This window comes from Idiotropiscis lumnitzeri, chromosome 14 (genome assembly GCF_059441095.1).
Source record: "Idiotropiscis lumnitzeri isolate Australia: NSW breed Sydney's pygmy pipehorse chromosome 14, RoL_Ilum_1.0, whole genome shotgun sequence".
In the NCBI taxonomy this organism is placed as follows: Eukaryota; Metazoa; Chordata; class Actinopteri; order Syngnathiformes; family Syngnathidae; genus Idiotropiscis; species Idiotropiscis lumnitzeri.
The window spans coordinates 837,139-858,174 of record NC_142404.1 but is presented as its reverse complement, the minus strand read 5'-3'; the positions used below and the strand labels follow the sequence as shown (position 1 = coordinate 858,174).

Here is a 21,036-nt window from a genome sequence, read left to right as displayed (position 1 = left end):
CACACAATTGATTTGGAAAATTTAAGGGATTGATAATAAGGTGGCCAAGCAAAATTTTACGTGTTTGAAGTTGAATGGAGCAGGACACACAATTGGACAAATACCGTGGGATTGGTGTGAAACGAATGTGTCTTTTCCAGCAGTACCCCCGCTTTCCCGTGCAGACGTCTGGTTGTGGTGTGGTGGGAAATTTCTATACGACAGGCGGCCGACCAATGCAGGTGTGCCCTGGTGACTTTAATTATGCCGGTGAGTGTGACACCTGTAGATTTGGACCAGTTAAATTGGGATCAATTCAATCAGGTCATCCCGATGTCCGGTTTGGATGGACAAAAAAGAGGTTACAACAGGGGGACCCCACTTACATCGATGCAATAGGCTTGCCAAGAGGGGTCCCGGACGAATACAAATTGGCAGACCAAATCGCATCAGGGTTTGAGAGCATTTTTGTTCGGGTGACCACAAACAAAAATGTGGATCGGATAAATTATGTTCATTATAACGTTCAGGGATTGAGTAATTTTACTACAGAAGCTTTAGAGGCGGTACCTTAACAATTGTCAAAAACTTCATTAATGACGTTTCAAAATAGGATTGCTTTAGATATGTTATTGGCTGAAAAACAAGGAGTGTGTGGGATGTTTCGGGATCAATGTTGTAGTTTCATACCAAACAACACGGCACCAGATGGGCGTCTCACCAAGGCATTGGAAGGTTTGCAAACTTTGAACAAAAAGATGAAAGAACATTCAGGTGTAGATTTGGAAATGTGGTCAGGATGGTTGAATGTCTTTGGTAAATGGAAAGGTCTGATTAGCTCTATATTAATCTCAGTGGCAGTATTTACAGCTATTATGGTGCTTTGCGGATGTTGTTGTATACCTTGTATCAGATTTCTTACAGATGATTCCCGTGTCGGACCCACAGCCGGTTCCTCTGGCAGCTAGCAGGTCCATAGGGTGCAGCGGAGTAAGTGGGGGTGGCCTCAGTTGTCTGAGGCCATGAGAGGGATTACAATTTTAGATATCATTTAAAAAATTTTATTTTTTACTGTTTTTATTATTTTTCTATTAAAATTTTATATATCATTTTACATTTTTTATTTTTTACTGTTATTATTTTTCTATTATTATTTTGGCGGGGGTGATGGCCTCAGTTCGCTGAGGCCATGAGAGGGATTAAAGGATTTTATAAGCTTGACTGCAAGTGACATGTATTCAGTTTAATGCAATAAAGATATATACTGATTGGGCTTTAATTCAATGTATGAGAAAAGGTTAGGCCAGGCTGTGTGAAGTGCATGGGTGGCAGATGTTTTGTGCAGGATGAGCCGCACGTCGGAGAACCGAGTGTGCAGACGCGAAGGGTCCCGGACTTTGATCAAGGCCACCCGGCTGTTGTTGTGTGAGATGGTCACACGGTCGACCATGAGAGCAGAATAACAGATCCAGTGGTTCATGGGCAGTGGAGCGCACAAACAACTGCCATGGCGTGCACCGTGGGAAGAGCCGACACGTCACCTTGCGGGCAGAAGACGTCCACTAAGAGAAAGCTAAAGTTAACTGCAGATGACACATAGCCAATTGGGGAAGAGTAGGAAGTCTTGGCTTTGTTTGCTGAAATGTATAAATTATCCTGGGCAACTTAGGGGGGTGCGTTTTTTCCTGTTGGTTGCTGTAACCGGGCCTCTCAGACTTTGTACTAGATCTCCTGTTAAGAATAAATCCGCTCCCGTGTGAAGTTGCCGGCTTCCAGTCATTTCTCTCCCAAATTGGAGCGCGCACAATTGTTGGATGAATGTAGGTCGTGTTTGATTAATTTAATGGAGTCAGATGATAGTTGAATTCCCAACAGGTGGGTCATGATCTTATTGGCTTTGGTTGCATTCCCCACACCTCTAACATTCCACGAAACAAATCTAAGACCACTGTCCGTATTGTTCATAGCTCACAGAAATAAGATGGATATTCTACCAGGTTGATGTTGGGTGTAAGCAAATTGGTCATTGGGACAGGCAGCTGTAAAAAAAAAAAAGGGGGGACTGGAAAGGGAACAAATAGTAAATAAATAAATAATTAAGTAAATAAATAAAAACGGGGAGGGCATGGGAAAACAGGGTAAACACACATACACACACATATTAAAGGAGTGGAAGAGTTGAAACCTGGCTAGTTTTATTCGACGTCCTGCATCTTGTGTCACTGTTATTTTGTGGAATGCTGAGTGTGTGGCTGGTGAAGCTGAACAAAGAAAGTGAAAGAATGTGAAGGTTTGGGAGGTTTTAGGTTGGTGCCTGGCGCAGACAGACACCTCGAGGGGGAAGGGGTTGACAAGAAACTGGACCCTTCAACCACAAGCAGGAGGAGCCACCACTTGAAGAAAGACCAAGAAAAGCAAGCTAAAGTTAACTGCAGCGTACACATAGCCAATAGAATCATGCCAGGATGCCTTTGTCTCTGTGTCATTTGCATATTGTGTCTATAAATTAATGCTGAACAGCGGAGACAAAGAGAGCTGTATTGAGAGGGACCCAAGCTCATGTTGTAGATTTGTGTGTTAGGAATAAATCCACTCGTGTGTGAAAATGCCGGCTTCCTGATACCTTTCTATTGCAGAACGAGCGCGCATATTGTTGGATGAGTGAGAGTTGGGTAAAGTCACAAATTGGAGTCAGATTATTAATTTGAGTTTACATTGGTTTAAAATTAAATTCTAACATTGAATTAAAGATAAATTCCAACAATTTATGGTGACCGCGACGCGATGCATGAGAGGTAAAAGAAGTTTGGAACTTCGAGAAAAACCACATGAGACTGGGTCTCGCACGTCCACACCAGGTGACGACATGATAGGAGCCGCACATCCGACCGTCTTTCCTCTTTGGGCCCACAGTGACATAAGGTAAGCAGATCCTTTTCTAATTCTGCACATTGGCAACACTAAATTATAAGAGGAAGGAGGAGCGGAACGGCCTAATAAAAGAAAAAATAAATTAAAAAAAAAGTGTAACAGTGTGGACGTTAGTAGGATATAAAATCTGGGATTTACCTACTAGAATAGTTTGGAACTATTCATGGTTAAGAGACAGTATAAAATCTGGGATTTACGTATCAGGACACGGTTTAAAATCTGGGATTTACGTGTCTGTGTGGAAGCGGTGTGAATGTGAAGCCTAAATTTGTTCTGCGTATGAAGTGCTTGGGACACGCACGAGTGGATTTGGAGATGGAAAATGGGAGGAAATGTGAGGGTTTTCTTGTGTCTGGCGCTTCAGACGAGCGGGCGGAAGTCTGGTCGGAGATGAATGGTCATTATGCTCAGCTGGAATCACAGTTGATTAGTGGAATGGAAAGTAAGAAAATTAAGAAGGTGAAAGAACGGAGTCAGAAGTTGTTTCTGAAATTAAAAAAGGATGATTTGTTTTGCGGTGGTCCCGGAACGTGGGGCATGTCGAAGTTAGCGAGGCAGTTACAGAAAAAGGAAACCAGAATGTTGGCAAATATTCGAGATATGAAGGAGGATCAGAGCCAAGCTGGATGGCGAGAGCGTATTAAACTTGAGAAGGAAGTGAAGGAATTGGACAAAGATAGACGAGGCATTCACCAATTGGCAATTATTGCCACTGCGCTGGGGGCAATAAAAGAGGAAGAGAGTGTGAATGAAGTGAAAAAGAAGGATGAAGTGATTGGAAAAGTGGAAGAAAAGACGGAAGGTCGGAGAGGCATTTATCCACAGTTGCCTGACTCGCGACAGTATGTGTATGAGCCGCCGCCGTATCCGATGGCGCAAATAATGGCCCCCGTAGTCACTTTGGGCGGCAGGATGGTTTTGGATGTAGAAGATCACGATTCACGGATGACGCCAGCGACCATACAGTTGATTGAACAGGCTATGAATAATGAAAGGAAAAGAGGTTGCGGGGAGCAGCAGGGGAATGTGGAGTCGCCCGTGCTGACGTCAGGGGCAGCGCTCGCAGGAGGTGGGGGAACCCCGAGTGCCGGGAGTGAGAGAAATTCGAAACCGCTGATGAAGGAGGCGTCGCGAAAGTTGTTTGAAGGACACAGGGTGCAGAGTGAGGAAAGAGAGATGTTAGAGGGAGTGATGAGGGGGACACGGAAACATGGGCAGGCAATGCCCAGTGACGCTGATCCCCGCGAGGAGGAAGTGGAAAGTGATGAGGAAGCCGAGGTAGTGTTACGTGAACAGCGGCAGATGCTCAGAGCGTTGAGTGAAGGAGAGAGGCTGGGCGATAGTGAGGAGAGCATGTCCAGGGCTGAGCGAGGCTATAATACACGCAGTAAAGATAAGATGATGGCACAGCAGGAGCAGCCTCAAACAATGGCACCCCTAGTGGTGACTCACGCTGGCCGTCACTATGAGCCTCTGGTGCTTCGGGATGTGGCTGCATTGGTGGAAAAATTGCCTCCGCTGCATAAAGGGGCACGAGCCTGGATTACTAAATTCTTAGCCGCCATGTCAGGACAAGGAGTAGCATTGGGAGATTTTAGACAAGCCATTTTGGGATCGTGTTCCCTGATTCAATTACAGAATATTGAGGGGGCAGCTGGCACCCGCCAGCTGGGGAGAGAAACCCCCTTGGCTGAGATTTCGGAGGCGTTGTTTCGGGAGCTGAGGGCGGCCTTTCCCTCCCCAGTGGATGTGGCGCCAACAATTTTTAATTACGGAAAAGATGTGACTCCCGAGCAACATTATGCTCAGGCATTGGAGCTGTGGATTGAGACCACAGGTAAACACCCAGGCAACTATCCTGAAGCTGAAATTATGTTCAGGACGGCGATGCTGAACGGCCTCCCAAATGAGGTGCAGGCGATTTTGAGAATTGATCCGGACATTTTGGTTTGTCCGGAACCGAGATTTAAGAGGCATTTGATACACCATTGCCGCATCTACATGGAAAAAGCAAATAAAGATCAAAAGGAATCTGACGCTCTGGCAAAGTTGCATGGTGAGGCAAAACAAGAAAAGGTGAAACAAAAACAGATGTATCAAACTCCAGTGGGGGCTGAACGGCGCCAAGGTCAAGGGTTCCGTGGTAGATACAGAGGGCGTGGTCGTGGCGCCCCCCCCAGGCCGGGGGCGGAATGGGTTCGCTCCAGGGACTTGCTTCAACTGCGGGTCCCTTGACCACTGGGCACGTGATTGTCATGGCAACCCACCACCAGGGGTGGAGCAGCAGAACCACCAAGCAGGGCCACCACACCAAGGGGGACCGCAGTAGCCCCGCCCGTGGCCACAGCCGAATCCAAGGGGTCAGTATTTCCAAGCTGACCAGTGGTACGGCCCGGACGAATAGGGGGGCCTGGGAAGCTCGGGAAGCACTGGCCAGGCAGAGCCAATGCTTCAGTTGACAGTGGCGGACACTCCAGTCCAGATGTTGGTGGACACTGGAGCAACACATTCATCAATCAACATGCCACTGCCAAGTACAGCGTTGTCGAGGCGAGTTACAACGTTAGTCGGCTTCTCTGGACGTCCTCAGACGCTGCCCTTTACTCGGCCACTGAAAACGGAAATTACAAACACTGGACAGAGACTATATCATTCATATGTTCATGCAATGGACACACCCATCAATTTAATGGGCAGAGACATGTTGTCAGCATTGAGAGCCCAGATATTGTGCGGCGAGAAGGGACTTACAGTGACATTTCCTGACGGACAGGTACTGGAATGCTTCCAGCCTGTGACACCTAGGGGTCAGTGGTTGATGGCACCACTCCCCACAGTACCTGAAACGGCACGGATCTACTGGGCTAGATTGAATCCTGAGACTCCACTTGGGGGAGGTGTCTACTCCACATACCTCTTGTGGAAACCGTGGATCCAGACATTGGCACCGTACCACCCCCCACTGGATCCATTGCACTGCACTCTATATTATGATAGAGAATCAGATGACATATATAGAGATGCGTTTGAAGAAATTGAGGGGGATGGTTGGATATTGTGCGCACCATGCATCTTTGTGGGCCCCGAGGGGGTGGCAGCATATGTGCAGTTGTCGCCGGAGCAAGAGCAATGGTATCGAATGAGTGAGGAAGGTTTGCCTCACGTGTCACTAGCTGTGTCGCCAGGCCATGAGCCCCGCCAATTGGGGCCCATGGTGAAACGATTAACACAACAACATGACTGGATGATGACTGAAATTCTAGATGTGTGGCACTCAGCTGCAACCAAAAGTTACAGGATAATGGCAAAAATGGTAGATAAGTCAGACCTTGAATTGGTATTCTTGGACCGCCATCATGGGCGGGAACAGACGGACCATGAGTCCGCACAGGCAATGTTAGATCAAATGCCACAGACTGTGTGGTCACAGGGTCCATTTGATGTTGGTTTTTGTCGGACGGTTCAGCCAATCCAATTGGAAGTTGACTGCACCATTCCGGTTCGCCGTCCTCAATATCGATGGCCGAAGGAAGCAGACAAAGGAATGGAGGACACAGTGGCAGGATTGTGGGATGCGGGGGTGTTGGAAACGTCGGCGTCCTCTTGGAACACACCTCTGAGGCCGGTCCAGAAGGCTGATGGGGTGACATGGAGGATGGCCCACGATTTGCGGCCAGTGAATGACATCACTATAACTCCAGTTTTGCCAGTTCCTGACCCCCATCGCATCCTGTCCTCCCTGGACCCGCAGAAACAGTGGTATACGGTTATTGATTTGGCGAATGCATATTTCTGTTTACCGCTGGCTGAATCAATACGACACGTGTTTGCATTTTCTTACAAAGGGGTGAAATTGCAGTACAAAAGAGTCCCTCAGGGCTTCAAGAATTCGCCAGGAATTTTTAATCAGGTCTTGAAGGACTTGTTATTTTCATGTGCGCTACCCCAAGGCTCAGTGCTCCTGCAGTATGTGGACGATCTCCTCATTGCGGCCGAAACATCCGACCAGTGTGTGGAAGCCACACGAGCAGTGCTGTTGAAGCTTGCTGACCTGGGCTTCAAAGTGTCAAGGAAAAAGTTACAGTGCTGTCGTAAGTCTGTGATTTTTCTGGGGCGTGTCATCACCCCAGCCGGCTTGGCTATGTCCCCAAATCACCGCAGCTCCATCCTGCGACACCCACGTCCACACACAGTGCAGGACATGTTGTCTTTCTTGGGATTGTGTGGCTACAGCCGAGCATACATCCCATGTTATGTGGATAAAACAGCAGGCTTGCGGGCCCTGGTCAAACAACAAGGGGTCCGAAATTTGAAGGCCACATTGCAGTGGACCCCTGAGGATGATGCATTGTTTGTGCAATTAATTCAGGAATTAGCATCAGCAGCAGCTTTGGCTACTCCAGATTACACTAAGGTGTTTTATTTAGACGTTGCGAGCAGTGAGAAAACAGTGAATGCGGCATTGTACCAAAGACATGGAACAGACAGGGCAGTTTTATTGTATTGTAGTGTGCCATTAGACGGAATTGAACAGAAACAAGCAGACTGTGTTAGGTACGCGGCAGGCCTGGCAAAGGTCCTACAGAAAACAGCTCATGTGGTCATGGGGTATCCCGTCCAGGTGTTGACAGATCATGGGGTGTCAGCTTTTGTAGCATCGGTGGCATTTACATTGACACCCCTGCGACAAACACGGATGATGAAAACATTGACGGCACCAAACGTTACTTATGTGCATGATGGTGTGAACATGGCTAATCACCTCCTGGAAGGGGCACATGAGTGCGCTCTGAAAGTACAGAAAGATCAGAAGGTCCGTGAGGACTTGTATGCGGAACCATTGGAAGGTGGACGGGTTATGTTCACCGATGGGTGTTGTTGGCGTGCCAAGGATGGGACACGCCACGCGGCCGCGGCAGTGGTGGAGTGGAAAGGTTCTTTCTTCCTCCCAGTGACAGCTCAGAAGTTGACAATAAAACCCTCCGCCCAGGCGGCAGAGGTGTTGGCGCTGGTGTTGGCCTTGGAACAGTGTCCAGGACAGCAATTAACTGTATATACTGATTCGGCATATGCAGCGTCAGCTGCCCTGATTGACCTAAAGGGGTGGTTGCACAATGGCTGGCTAACAGCGAAAGGCAAAGAAATTGCTCAAAGAACTTTGATGGAGCGATTGTATGAAGCAATTAAGGGTCCACACGAATTGGCGATTGTAAAGGTCCCGGGACACTCAAAGGCCAACACCATGGTGGCGAAAGGGAATGAGAGGGCGGATGCTCTCGCGAAAGAGGTGGCTGGATACACCCCTCAGGGCGAGATGATGTTAACAACCCCAGCTGTGGTCTGCGATGGGGAACCCCCGGATCTTCCAGTGGCACCCGAAGTGGCACTGGAGGATATTATGGATGCACAAGGTAAGTCATCGCCGGAACAAAAATCAATGTGGATTGCATCAAAGGCGGTCAGGTGATCGGATGGTCTCTGGGTGGGTCCCAGGGGCCAACCGGTCCTCCCTGAGGGACAACTCATGACCTCAGTGTTGGCTGAGGCCCATACAGTGGCACATGTGGGGCCTCAGGCAATGCTTCCAAAACTTCGTCAGTGGTGGCATCCAAGGTTACAGGAGGTGGTCTGGCAGTTTGTGGCGGCTTGTGAACTATGTCAAACATTTAATGCACGACCGACATTAAAACCCAAGCCAGGGGCGTTCTCCCCTGTTGGCCTGGCCTGGAGCAGAAATTGTAATTGATTTCACGGACATGATTGACAGGGTGAACGGGAAGCGGTTCCTTCTGGTCATTGTGGATTCTTATTCACGCTGGCCGGAGGCGTATCCGTGTGCAAAGGAAGATACCACGTCAGTCATTAAAAGCTTTGGTAAATCATTATATTCCGACACATGGTTTCCCTGCTTTAATCAGATCTGATAATGGGACACATTTTAACAACAAAGCGCTGGCTAAAGTGGAGGCGCTGTTGGGGCTGAAGCATCGCTTTGGGTGTGTCTACCACCCCCAGAGCCAAGGCAAAGTTGAAAGGTTTAACAGGAATTTGAAAGAAAAATTGGCTAAGATCATGGCTCAAACAAAAATGACGTGGTTGCAAGCTTTGCCCCTAGCCCTGTTGGTCGTCCGCCAAACTGTTCATAAAATAACAGGTTTTGCGCCATTCGAACTATTAACTGGTTGCTTAATGCCAGGGCCTGCCTCCACCTTGGTCCCGCCAGTTGATGTACCGACACCTGATTTGTCGCACGCTGCGTATTGGAAGTATCTTCATTCACTTGTATCTAGTGTGTCTGCGCAGGTCGCCGACAAGGCAGTTGCAGATTCGTCATCAACACCGCTGGAGTTGGACATCACTCCGTACGTCTACCTCCGGGTGCTTTCCCGGAAGTGGACTGAACCTTGCTGGAAAGGACCGTTTAGAGTTCTGGCTAGAACCTCACACGCTGTCCAATTGGAAACTAAAGGACAAAAGTGGTACCATCACTCACAGTTGCGCCCGGCCCCAGGTTTTGTACCTGCCAATGGTGAGCATAAAGGTTGACCGCCCTGACGGGCAGGTCAAGAGAGGGATTGTGAAGATGGCGAGAATTGGATCAAAGTCGGACTCGAAAGTGTCTGAACAAAGACGAGGACGATGCAAATGTTTGACTATATTGACTATTTTGCTGGCTGGCTTGTGCTTTGTGTGGACTATGTTGGCGTTTGAACATAGGATGCAGGATGACAGAAGTGATGGAGTGAAAGGTGAACGAGTGATGGTGTACTATTCCTGTAATGGAACGGTATGGTATGAAGCAGAGCGAGATGGTGGTAAGACGCTGACACAGACACAACAACTACTGCTAAATCTGAAATGTAAACAACCGACACAGGTGAACCCTTGGGTGACAATTTTTAATTGGACACACCCGTGGAATGATGTAGTCTATAAATTGGGAAATTATCAGCATCAATATCAAGAGTGGCCTGTGAAACCTCCAGTAACCCGTAAAGTGAAAAGACAGACAGGACAAGGTTACTGGGACCAATTTGAAAAGGGATTTCAGCCATGGATAGTTAAGTGGGCATATAATAACTCGTTGCGGTTTACAGTGGCTCCAAACACAACCACCCAAATTAGTGTGCCAATAAAAGCATTGAGAGGGTTCCAAGAAGCATGGTACTCCTCAGCATGGATAGCAATGTCTGAAGTAACGGGGGCTATGTTTCCGCGATATTGTTGGTATTTGACAGGACATGTGACAAAATTCGGGTGGGATGCATTAATAACAACACAGGTAGGTGACTACTGGAGTCCCCCTCAAAGTGAGATAAGTAAGTACTATAGACATAAAGTGACTATGGGCAAGGAGGGGGAAGTGTTGAAATTAAAGGTGGCAATGGGGAATACATCTATTGCATACCCACAGCAGGAGATAATGATTGTAAACACGTCATGCTGGGGATTATTGTTATGGGCATACTCAGCAGGAAAGGATCCATATTTTCCTATCATAATTTGTGAAGATACTACTATGAATAGAGGAGATGCACCGTTAATGAATAAGTATACTGCAACAGCGGGAGCAACTGCTAAGACTATGGTGACGGTAGACGACTGGTTTAGGATTCAGACAGGTATTTCTATGGTCACTAATAATTGGCTCCTGATGGCTGAGCAGGCAGCTAATAATACTAATGAGAATTGTTTGGTATGTTTAGGTGCAAGACCAGTTTTGAAAATCGTGGCAGCAACTGCCATATCTAAAACCTGCCTCATGGGTTTCCTGTATAATAAGACTCTCCGAGGAGAGTGCGGCCAATTGGACTCAACCTTTCCACTGACAGGAATGGAAAAGAAAAAGCCTATTATTGACCCCCAAGTTGCAAAACAAAATTTCACCTGCCTAAAGTTAAATGGGACTGGCCCTGGGATTGGAAATATCCAGGGGTCATGGTGTAATGAAAATGTGTCCTTGCCAGCAGGAATCCCTCTCGCTCGTGCTGATGTTTGGCTGTGGTGCGGAGAGAAAGTGCTGTACGATAGGCTTCCCACCAATGCCTCAGGTAAGTTCGCCCTGGTAACGCTGATCATGCCAGTTAGTGTGACAGCCTTAGATATGGCCAAAACGGAATGGGAAGACGTTAGAAAATGGGGAAGAGTCCCCTTCCTTAACAGGAAGAGAAGGGACATGCACGAATGGTTGAATGCAGGAGATCCCACGTATATAGATGCAATTGGAGTTCCAAGAGGGGTCCCTGACGAGTATAAATTGGTGGATCAAATTGCGGCAGGATGGGAGAGTATTTTCCTGTTTGTTACAGTAAACAAAAATGTGGACCGGATTAATTATGTTCATTATAATGTCCAACGATTGGCGAACTTCACCACCTCGGCACTCCAGGCAGTGCATGAGCAATTGGCTGCCACATCTCTGATGGCATTCCAAAATAGAATGGGCTTAGATATGGTGTTAGCTGAAAGAGGAGGAGTGTGTGGTATTTTTGGGGATCAGTGTTGTACTCTGATTCCCAACAATACATCTCCTGACGGTCGCCTTACCAAGGCATTGGAGGGTCTGCGCACGTTAAGTGACAAAATGAAGGAGCACTCAGGTGTGGACACCAGTTGGTACTCTGACTGGTTAAACATCTTTGGCAAATATAAAAGCTTGATTGCATCAGTACTGATTTCTATCGCTGTGTTTGCCGCTATTATGGTGTTATGTGGATGTTGTTGTATTCCATGTATCAGATCATTAACTGTTAAGACAATTGAACGCACGTTGGGGCCGCTCCCTCCTGGTGGCCAGTACATGATGATCCCTCAGAAGGACCCCCAGGAGGGGGAGACAGCTGTGGCCCTCCGGGAGTCCGGGATGTGAGTATGTGTAGATGGCCTCAGGGACCTGAGGCCATGAGGAGGGAATGAAATTTTCTACGGATTTTCTACTAGAATGACATTTTCTATTGATTTTTAAGTTTTACTAATTTTCTATTGATTTTTAATTTTTACTAATTTTCTATTGAGCTTTACCTCACCTTCTATTGATTTGTAAGTTGTTACTAATTTTTCATTGTTTGATTTTTAGCTCGTGTGTAACAATAAAATAAGGGGTTTGAGTGATGACCTCAGTTGTCTGAGGTCATGAGAGGGAATAAAGGAGTGGAAGAGTTGAAACCTGGCTAGTTTTATTCGATGTCCTGCATCTTGTGTCACTGTATTTTGTGGAATGCTGAGTGTGTGGCTGGTGAAGCTGAACAAAGAAAGTGAAAGAATGTGAAGGTTTGGGTTGGTGCCTGGCGCAGACAGACACCTCGAGGGGGAAGGGGTCGACAAGAAACTGGACCCTTCAACCACAAGCAGGAGGAGCCACCACTTGAAGAAAGACCAAGAAAAGCAAGCTAAAGTTAACTGCAGCGTACACATAGCCAATAGAATCATGCCAGGATGCCTTTGTCTCTGTGTCATTTGCATATTGTGTCTATAAATTAATGCTGAACAGCGGAGACAAAGAGAGCTGTATTGAGAGGGACCCAAGCTCAAGTTGTAGATTTGTGTGTTAGGAATAAATCCACTCGTGTGTGAAAATGCCAGCTTCCTGATACCTTTCTATTGCAGAACGAGCGCGCATATTGTTGGATGAGTGAGAGTTGGGTAAAGTCACAAATTGGAGTCAGATTATTAATTTGAGTTTACATTGGTTTAAAATTAAATTCTAACATTGATTTAAAGATAAATTCCAACAATATACTGAACAAATAACTGGCCCGGGCAGATCCCCAAAAAGTCAACACAATTTGAGTGTCCATTGCACAGCAGGGTACAGTCTTTTCCCTGCAAAGATATATTGCTAAAAATGAATGGCTTCCCTGTTACGGCAAGAAGATTTCACTAACTAAAACCAATATTGAATAATATGTGGATGTTAGACAACAAGGACACAAATGCAGCATTATGATCAGATCAAATACTAATTGTATGAGAGAAACAAAAGAAAATTCAATAAATAAAGTAAAAAAAAGGTTAACAGAAATAAAAAAAGTTGAAAAATTAATAAAAAAATATAAATAAATAGCTTTTAAAAAATGGTTAAAAGAAATTTAAAAAAATGGAGAAAAGGAAGAAAAAAAATCAAAGAGAAAGAGGATCCAAAAAAATAAAAAAAAAGAAATTGTCAATGCCAAGTATATCTACCAAAAGAAGAAATGTATCCATTTACTGAGTCTCCTTAGTTGACCATAGTATATGTGCCTGAGTGCTTTAGTTCTACTTGGAGCTCGAACTCCGCACACGATGTGAAGTGATGCAGTTCTTCGCGTCAGTTGGAGATGCCAACTGTCTCCGGATGCCGTCGTCAGACATGATGTACAGCATGGCTGGATAGCGAAGTTGTGGTTTGAGTCCCAGATCATATAATTCCTTCATGACTCCACGATAGGCAGAACGTTGCTCCAATACTTCCGGGGAATAGTCCTCACCGATGTGGATGAGGGTATTCTTATATTTAAGTTTTTCTCGCATCTCTCGAGCTTTACGTATCACAAGTTCACGGGTTTGGTAGTTATCGAAGCAAATAACAACCGCCCAGGGTCTCGAGTTGGGGCCAGGTTTGGCCGTTAGCGTAATAATAATAATAATAATAATAATAATATTCCCTTTATTAGTCCCACAATGGGGAAATTCGAGATTCGAACCCAGGCCTCCTGGGGAGACTGGGTCCTGAACGCGGCGCCTTAGACCACTCGGCCATCCTGGTACGATGCGCCCGGTCGAGCTCTGGGGCCATTCCCAGATTGTCCATTCCAAAAACTACAAGCAGTTGAGAGAAGAATGAAGTTGACCTAGGCCCTTCGACGTTTTCCGGTACGCCTAACAGACGAACATTATTATATATAAGTTGCACCTTTGTATTAGCCGCATGGTAAAAATCTAGGAAAAAGGTAGCGGCTTACAGTCTGGAAATACGGTACTCATTTCTATATTTTTATCAGTTCATGCAATGCGTCGTGAGTAATGCGTTGGGAGTAATGGGTCTTGAGTAATGCGGTTGAAAGCCGACCAGTGTTCCCTCGCACCTGCGCTAAATTTGTTATTGATATGGGCACACCGAGTGCAGGCGTCATCAATTGCCCTAGTGCTGGTGTTGCCACATTGCATCACTCAACAAAAAACTGCTCCAACATAACAGCCCTATTATTATGGGCAACTGCGAAAATAATACTATTAAAAAATTTGGAGCATTCCAAAATATAAATAAATAATTACCTAATTGGTTTGGCACACTTTCTGGACGGTGTGTCACAGACTGGCTGGAACCAGTAGACACATCTTGCTTATCGGTCTCTCTATAAGCGTCATCAATCAGGGTTTGTATTTAGAGAGTTGGCATCAGCAATCAACAGATCTGTTTTTTTTTGTATGGAATCTCCGTGTGTTATTCTTCATATACTTTGGGACAGTGCAGTCCGTCCAAAATGTTGATGTTTTCAGTGGGATCTGCATCTCAATCTTCAGCATTCTATCAATCCTGACAGCTAGCAAGGCTGAAGTTAACTCCATTCTCTTTAGTAGTGCTACACTTGCTTTCCCAAAGAAGATACCGTCAGTGGTGGTAAATCGGAGATAAATCACAACTCCATAACCTCTCTCACTTATATCACAGAAGCTATGGATCTAGGCCATAGTAATTTCTGTGATATTCTTTGGCTTGATGCACCTTTCCCCTTTATAGCTTTCCATTTGCTGTAACCTGTCAAGCCACTGCCGCCATTTCAGCTCATAGGGTTTGGGTATTGTGTCATCCCCGCCACACTCCAGTTGGCAAAGTTCTTGCAAAATGTACTTTACGGTAAAAGTGAAAGGAGCAAGGAACCCTATAAGATCGTAGACTGCGGATGCAGTGGAAAGGATAGCTTTTCTGGTGGATGCTTGTCTTCAAGGAGACACGAAACACAAAAGAGTTATCTTCAATACTCCATCCCACCCCGAGAGCTCGTTCAACTGGTAAGGGTCCGTTGTCCAGGCATAGCTGGCGCAGCTTGCAGAGGACGTTGCGCCAAATATATGTACAGTCATCCTGTACTCTTGGCTATTGTGGTGTCGCCACCTGTCCACGATAAGAATCTAATAAAATTTATGTCATCTGTGCTAACTTGGACTTGGTGGCACATCCCTTCTATTTCCATTATCAATGCAAACAGCCGAGTGAGTACTCCTAACAATGTGTTAGTGAGATTTGGTCCTGGAATCAGCTCTTCATTAAGTGAAACACCTTGGAACTGGGCAGAGCAATTGAAAACAACTCGCAGTTTGTGCTTCTTTCGCTGTCGCACATCATGATGAGGAAGATACCAAACCTTTCCCTCTTCCAGCACCAACTGTTCCTGTGGCACAAGTTCTGCATGACCTTTCTTCCAGAAAATTTGTATACTCTTGGTGAAAATTCGAATCTTTCCGCAACTTGTTTTTTAAGCTCCTGGCACGGTATTCCGCCAGCTCTTTGTTGTTAGGCATAAAATATTGGTCTTCTTGAAGGGGAGCTTCAACTGGTAATGTCCATTCTTCATTTCGACTGAGCAGGACATTATGTCCATGAATCTTCAGTCCTCCATATTTATTTCCACTTTTACTACATATATTTTTTCTAAAAAGTCGTGAATAAAGTTCTGTTTTACGAGTTCATCTAAATTCACCACTGAAATCTGATGACTGTGTATCTCTTGCGGCTGATCATCTGTGCAATTGCAGGTATTCAGAAGTCCATTAACCACTCATCCTAATCTAGTTCGAACAGCAAAAAGACCGTTGTCTTTGCTGTTCATTATCCTCCATGGTTCCATGGTCTGAGGAGGGTTTGTTCTATTCAGAAGGTCAACATTTGAATCAGTACGAGTCAATTTCACCTCCTTTAGGTAATCCCATTTGCTCGTTGTTACAGGAATCTCATCTTGGGTGTATACAACTGGCAGCTTTATGGAGTCATTTTCTTCAAGATTGGAAACTTCTAGGCCTGAGAGTTTTTCCATGGTTGTCATTTTCTCCTGTCCAAGGGTTTTCAATAGAATTCTCGCTTTCCTTCCTTTGACATTTAGTTGTCTTTATGGAGGAGTTCTGCAAAACGCTGCTGTGCCGCCTGGATCCAGAAAGGCGTATGTTTGTACACACATATTGCTGTTTAACATTTTCACCTTAACAGGAACTATTGTGAGTGTATGAGTGTCACCGCCCCCTTATGGAGGTGCTGGTGTGCTAATTTCCCGCGAGTTTATATTACACCATATGGAAAGTCCTTTGTTACAGCTCCACCTGTTGTGAAATCTACTATATGAATAAAGCAGTATTGTATTGTATTATCTAAAGACAAGAGCACTGGCTGCTGTTAATGTCTTGTCTGTACCTGCGGCTGTTGTCTCTTGCTTGTCGTCTGTCTTTGTCCTTTCAATGTGTAGCATTGTAGGATGCTTCATTGAACAGATTTTACAGCTGAGTCTTTTTCTGCAGTCCTTGCCAATGTGACTATTGTTCATGGCGCCAAAACAGATTCCATTTTTTCTGTAGAACTCAACTTTCTCTTTCCTCTTTTTAGTACTCAGTTCTTTGCAGTCTTCAATTCCATGGTTCCTTTTACAGTACAGACATGCTTTGCTAGGTGCTATGCCTGAGGCTTGACCTTGAGCCGACTCCTCTGTTGCCATGGCGGTGAAGCTGCTCTTTTATGCTGTTGAGACAGGTTTTATTTTATGAGGGAAAGTCATTTTCCTTTTGTCCTTCAGTTGTGGTATTGCTGTGTCTTGGATAGTCCCAAATGTTGGGTCACATGCCATCTTTGCTTGTTTTTCAAAAAAGTTGACCTGCTGCTTGAACATGGCTCTGGATTTGGTGCGTTCCTGGTACTCAAAGGCTACACTTCTCCATTTATCCCTCAATTTAAAGGGAAGCTTTGAAATTATGGTGCGTAGGTGAGTGGTGGTGTTTAAGTCATCGAGGGCCTTTTCATCTACCATAGCATTTGCACAACTGCACAGAAATAAACTATATTCCGACAGTCCCAAGCAGTCCTCTGATTTAAGCACCTGCCTGTTCAAATATTCTTTTGGTAGGCTGATGTAACAAGAATATCACTACCATCCTGTCTCCGTAACAGCCTTTTTGCTTTACCATATCCTTGTGCTGGCGGCATATGAATGCAACTTTGTACTCTGTTGACCATCAGTATACTGGTCCAAAAAGAATAATAAATCACAAGCATTGTCCGTTTTGCTTTCAATGCAATGTTCAAAGATGCATATGAATGTATAGTAATGCAGGGGGTCTCCTTTAAAGATTGTGAGCTCCTTTGCAGGTAATGTGGTGGAAAGTCTCTGCTCTTTTAATTAGCATTTTGGTTAATTTGTTTTTGCATTATTTTCAATAGCTCTGAACTGGAATTAGTTGGTTTCTGGGTTTGCCATGTGTGGGCAATGGTGTTTGAGGCCTGGTCCCACCAAAACAATCAAATGGTTGTGGTCGCCCACCTGTGTTTCCACTCTGCTTATCATCATCTTTGTCAAACTCATGTCCCCATAAGTTTTGAGTTTTGCATCTGCAGCAGCAAGTTGCATTTTAGGAACCAACGTCTCTCTTTTCGCCATTAATGTAGCTTCTTCTCGTTCAAAGGCCCGTGCTTTCTTTAAACCTTCAACCTGGACCAAAAGTGCAGCTCTCTCCCCTTCAGTTGCACCTGAAGTGAGGATGAGCAGCTTCTGCATTTTCTCTTTTTGGTATCCTGCTGCAATTAGCTCATCATTCCCACTGTCACACAAAAATCATGACTTTCTTTTTCACAATTGGACTGCGTTTGTAGTCCATTAACTTTCTTCAGATGTTGTTGTTTCGAAGGAAATTCTGTACTTTGTTGTACCCGCTGTTCAACAGTGGTTGCCTTTTGCAGCCATTGTTTTACTGTTATTCTAAATTCATGGAGCTGATTAGTTTTGGGCAGGTACAAAATTTGTGTGATTGACATCTCTCTCTTCCTCAGAGAGCGATTAAAAAATAGTTTTTTTGAGTGGCTGTAAATTCTCCTGTTATTTTATTGAAGTTGCTGTATGATTGTGTGATTAATTTCATGTCGTCATATCCCCCATACATAATGGTGTCAATGTAATTCATCTTTGATGCTACTTGCCTATATTTAGCAGCTCTCTGTTTCATTAATCCCTCCATTTTATTCTTCAGAGCCTTTTCAGCAAGTTTGGGTTTTCTCTTCCTATGTTCAACAGGTTTGGGTGTCACTTTCTCAGGTTTTGATGTTTTATTTTTGTCACAAGCCATTTTATCAGCGTTGGAATAATTGGGATCGAATTGTTCCATTTCAACGGCAAGGCATTTTACAATATCATTTTGGGTTGCGCTTTTAATAACAATCAATTCCAACAACTTGATCGACATTTTTGCTGGACATCGTGTTAAGTTGACGAATATGCGAAAACGTAATCAGGGGCACAAATACCTACTTTCTGGGGGGCATGCAGACACATAACAGGCGCCCCCCCCCCCCCCCAAATAATGGTAATAATAATAGTAATAATAATAATGATTTCATTTTTTTATAAGTATCCTATAAATAAAATTCTGGGGGAATATAACACTTTTATTTCAAACTTTTATTGAACGTTTCATTTTACAGCAAGTACAACAGCTTAATCTTTATTTTATTTTTTAATTAATAAGCTACTGATTAGACACTGCATCTGATCATTGTCAGACTCATCGGATACAGTGGTGGAAAAGGGCTTTAGAACACCCTTATGATTACAATCTCAAATACTATCAAGAAACATTTCTGGGAATTTTCTCGTCTAATGAACCTTGCTCAAACGTGCTGGTTCTTATTGGACACACGGACACAGCCACTGACTTTATATCATGCCGCGTTTTCTATATGTGAATGCATGACACGCCACACCCCCCATTCTAAACCCACTAATTTTCTTCTCATAATCTCTTATTCTGTAAATTCTGTCCAGTACAGAGTTGTAAGACAACAGTAGCTTCTCATTTTACTTGTAGCTTTTTAGCTAACTTGATTATTTAATGTGAGGCTCAACTTACCCACTTTCTTTCAACCACTTTGAAAAGCTGGTTTTCATGCCTGCAAAATCTTTCTCCCTCTCTCTCTTTCTTTTTCGGTTTTGTGCCGCTGAGCACTTTATAGTTTGCTTCTCCATCTTTAGCATCATCAGACGTTTGAATTGTAAACAGCTGCCCCTCGTGTACTCGAGGGCACACACAGACACAGAGTCCAGTGCGCGTGCCGTGGAGGACGGGGTGTGGGGCGGTTGACAGTCACGGAACAGAGGGGCGCCTATCGTGACATGGCACTATTAGTATTAGTGATTCGATCAAACCATACCTGTGAACAAACAACTGTTTAATACATAAAATGGCCACTCAAAAATTATTGTTTTGTTGTTTGTTTAATTATTACTTTGGCACCCCTCACTAGCGTGGCCCCCCTATGCGTCACATATGCCACATACATACTGCACGCAATATATATCCACACAATGGCGTCTGGTTTGACAGCAACTTGATTAGCTTGTTTGTTTTTCACAGAACAGCGTCTCTTTCCTCATAAGCAATCAGCAACTGAATACAGGAGGTTGGGACGTTTCCGTTCCCTTCCGCTTCCATTTACATTTGCTAGCGTTCATCATGACATCAAATACACGAGTCATAAATTCACCTGGAAGCGCATGACAACTGCATCCGTTTGTATAATGCGTCACAGCAATTCGTTTCGCTTGTCTGTTCAATGATGACCACTGATTGATCAGTCAAACTTTTACTTCTTCCATCAATTGCCTTCTTTTCGGATGTTTTCAACTTATTTTATGGCCTGTTTCAATGATACGCTGGTGAAGGAAAGGTTTTTTTTTTTTGTTTTTAGTTGCACACTAACCATGGGTTGAAGTTGCAACATTGTTCGTTCCAGCTTCAATGGAACTTGCTATTAATGTGTGGTTGTGCATATGGCATCAAACAGTCAAGGGCTAATCGTAATCGTCGTCATTTCAGTCCAAATGTTATGCCCTGAGGTCAAGTAAAATAAATACTGTATTTTCACTGCCACAGACGCACAGTATCAAAGGGCTCGGCATCAGTTGTGGGTGCTATTTCTGTATTTAACACATACACTGGGCGCACCACACTATGAGGCGCATGCTAGCTCGCCTATACGCCTATGCGCATACATACTGGTATGTTCTAACTGACTGTCTCAAACCATCACCATAAGAAGTATTCACAAAATTTATTTGCCATAGTCAATTCTTCGCACTGTGTTCTCAGACTTCAATCAGCAGGGTGTGCTAACATGCACTCTGAAATGACAAGTTGCACAAGGGAATAGCATGTGTACATATCTATGGGTCTTATTCTATACAAAAGGCGCGTCGCATTACAGGGAGCCTCGTCTGTTTTGGGGAATATTTGGGACTTTAAAGTGTGCCTTATTGTCATGGAAATACGGTAAATGACTGTTGTGTTTCAACGTTGAAATCAAGCCTGCGGTAATCAATATTATACACTTTCTATATTTTTATCAGTTCGTGTAATGTGTCGTGAGTAATGTGTCGAGTAATGCGTTGTGAGTAATGCACTTGAAAATGCCATCCGACCAGCGTTCCCTCGCACCAGTGCTGAATTCGTTACTGATATGGGCGCACTGAGTGCAGGCATCATCAATTGCCCTTGTGTGGTGGTGTTGCCACATTGCATCACACAACAAAAAACTGCTCCAACAATCTGAATCATATCAGAGTTGCATCAAGACACCCCTACTTTAAGTTAAGTTTTGTATCCAAAATTATTTACTTATGTAACTATTTTACACATACAATTTTTTTTTTCTCTTTGTGAATTTTGCACGCTGTGCCATGATTGGTCGTTACCTGAGACCAGAGTAAATGTGATACGATTTTCAGACAACAAAAAGTGGCAAAATGTGTTTTTAAATGTCTTACTTGTAGATGAAAAATAATTAAGATATCAAATTCATAATAGACAAAATAGTAATTGTTTATGCTGAAAATGGCAAAATCCTATCCTATCCTTATCCTTTTAAGTTAAAATGTAAAAAGCCAAACTATGAGAATG

The 21,036-nt window shown here is 44.4% G+C and overlaps 1 protein-coding gene across 8 annotated transcripts in view; it reads right to left on the bottom strand.

Moving 5' to 3' along the window:
- Nucleotides 1–21,036, bottom strand: part of LOC148323097 (homeobox protein PKNOX1-like) — a 131,047-nt gene that overhangs the window by 16,078 nt on the left and 93,933 nt on the right. The window lies entirely within an intron of this gene.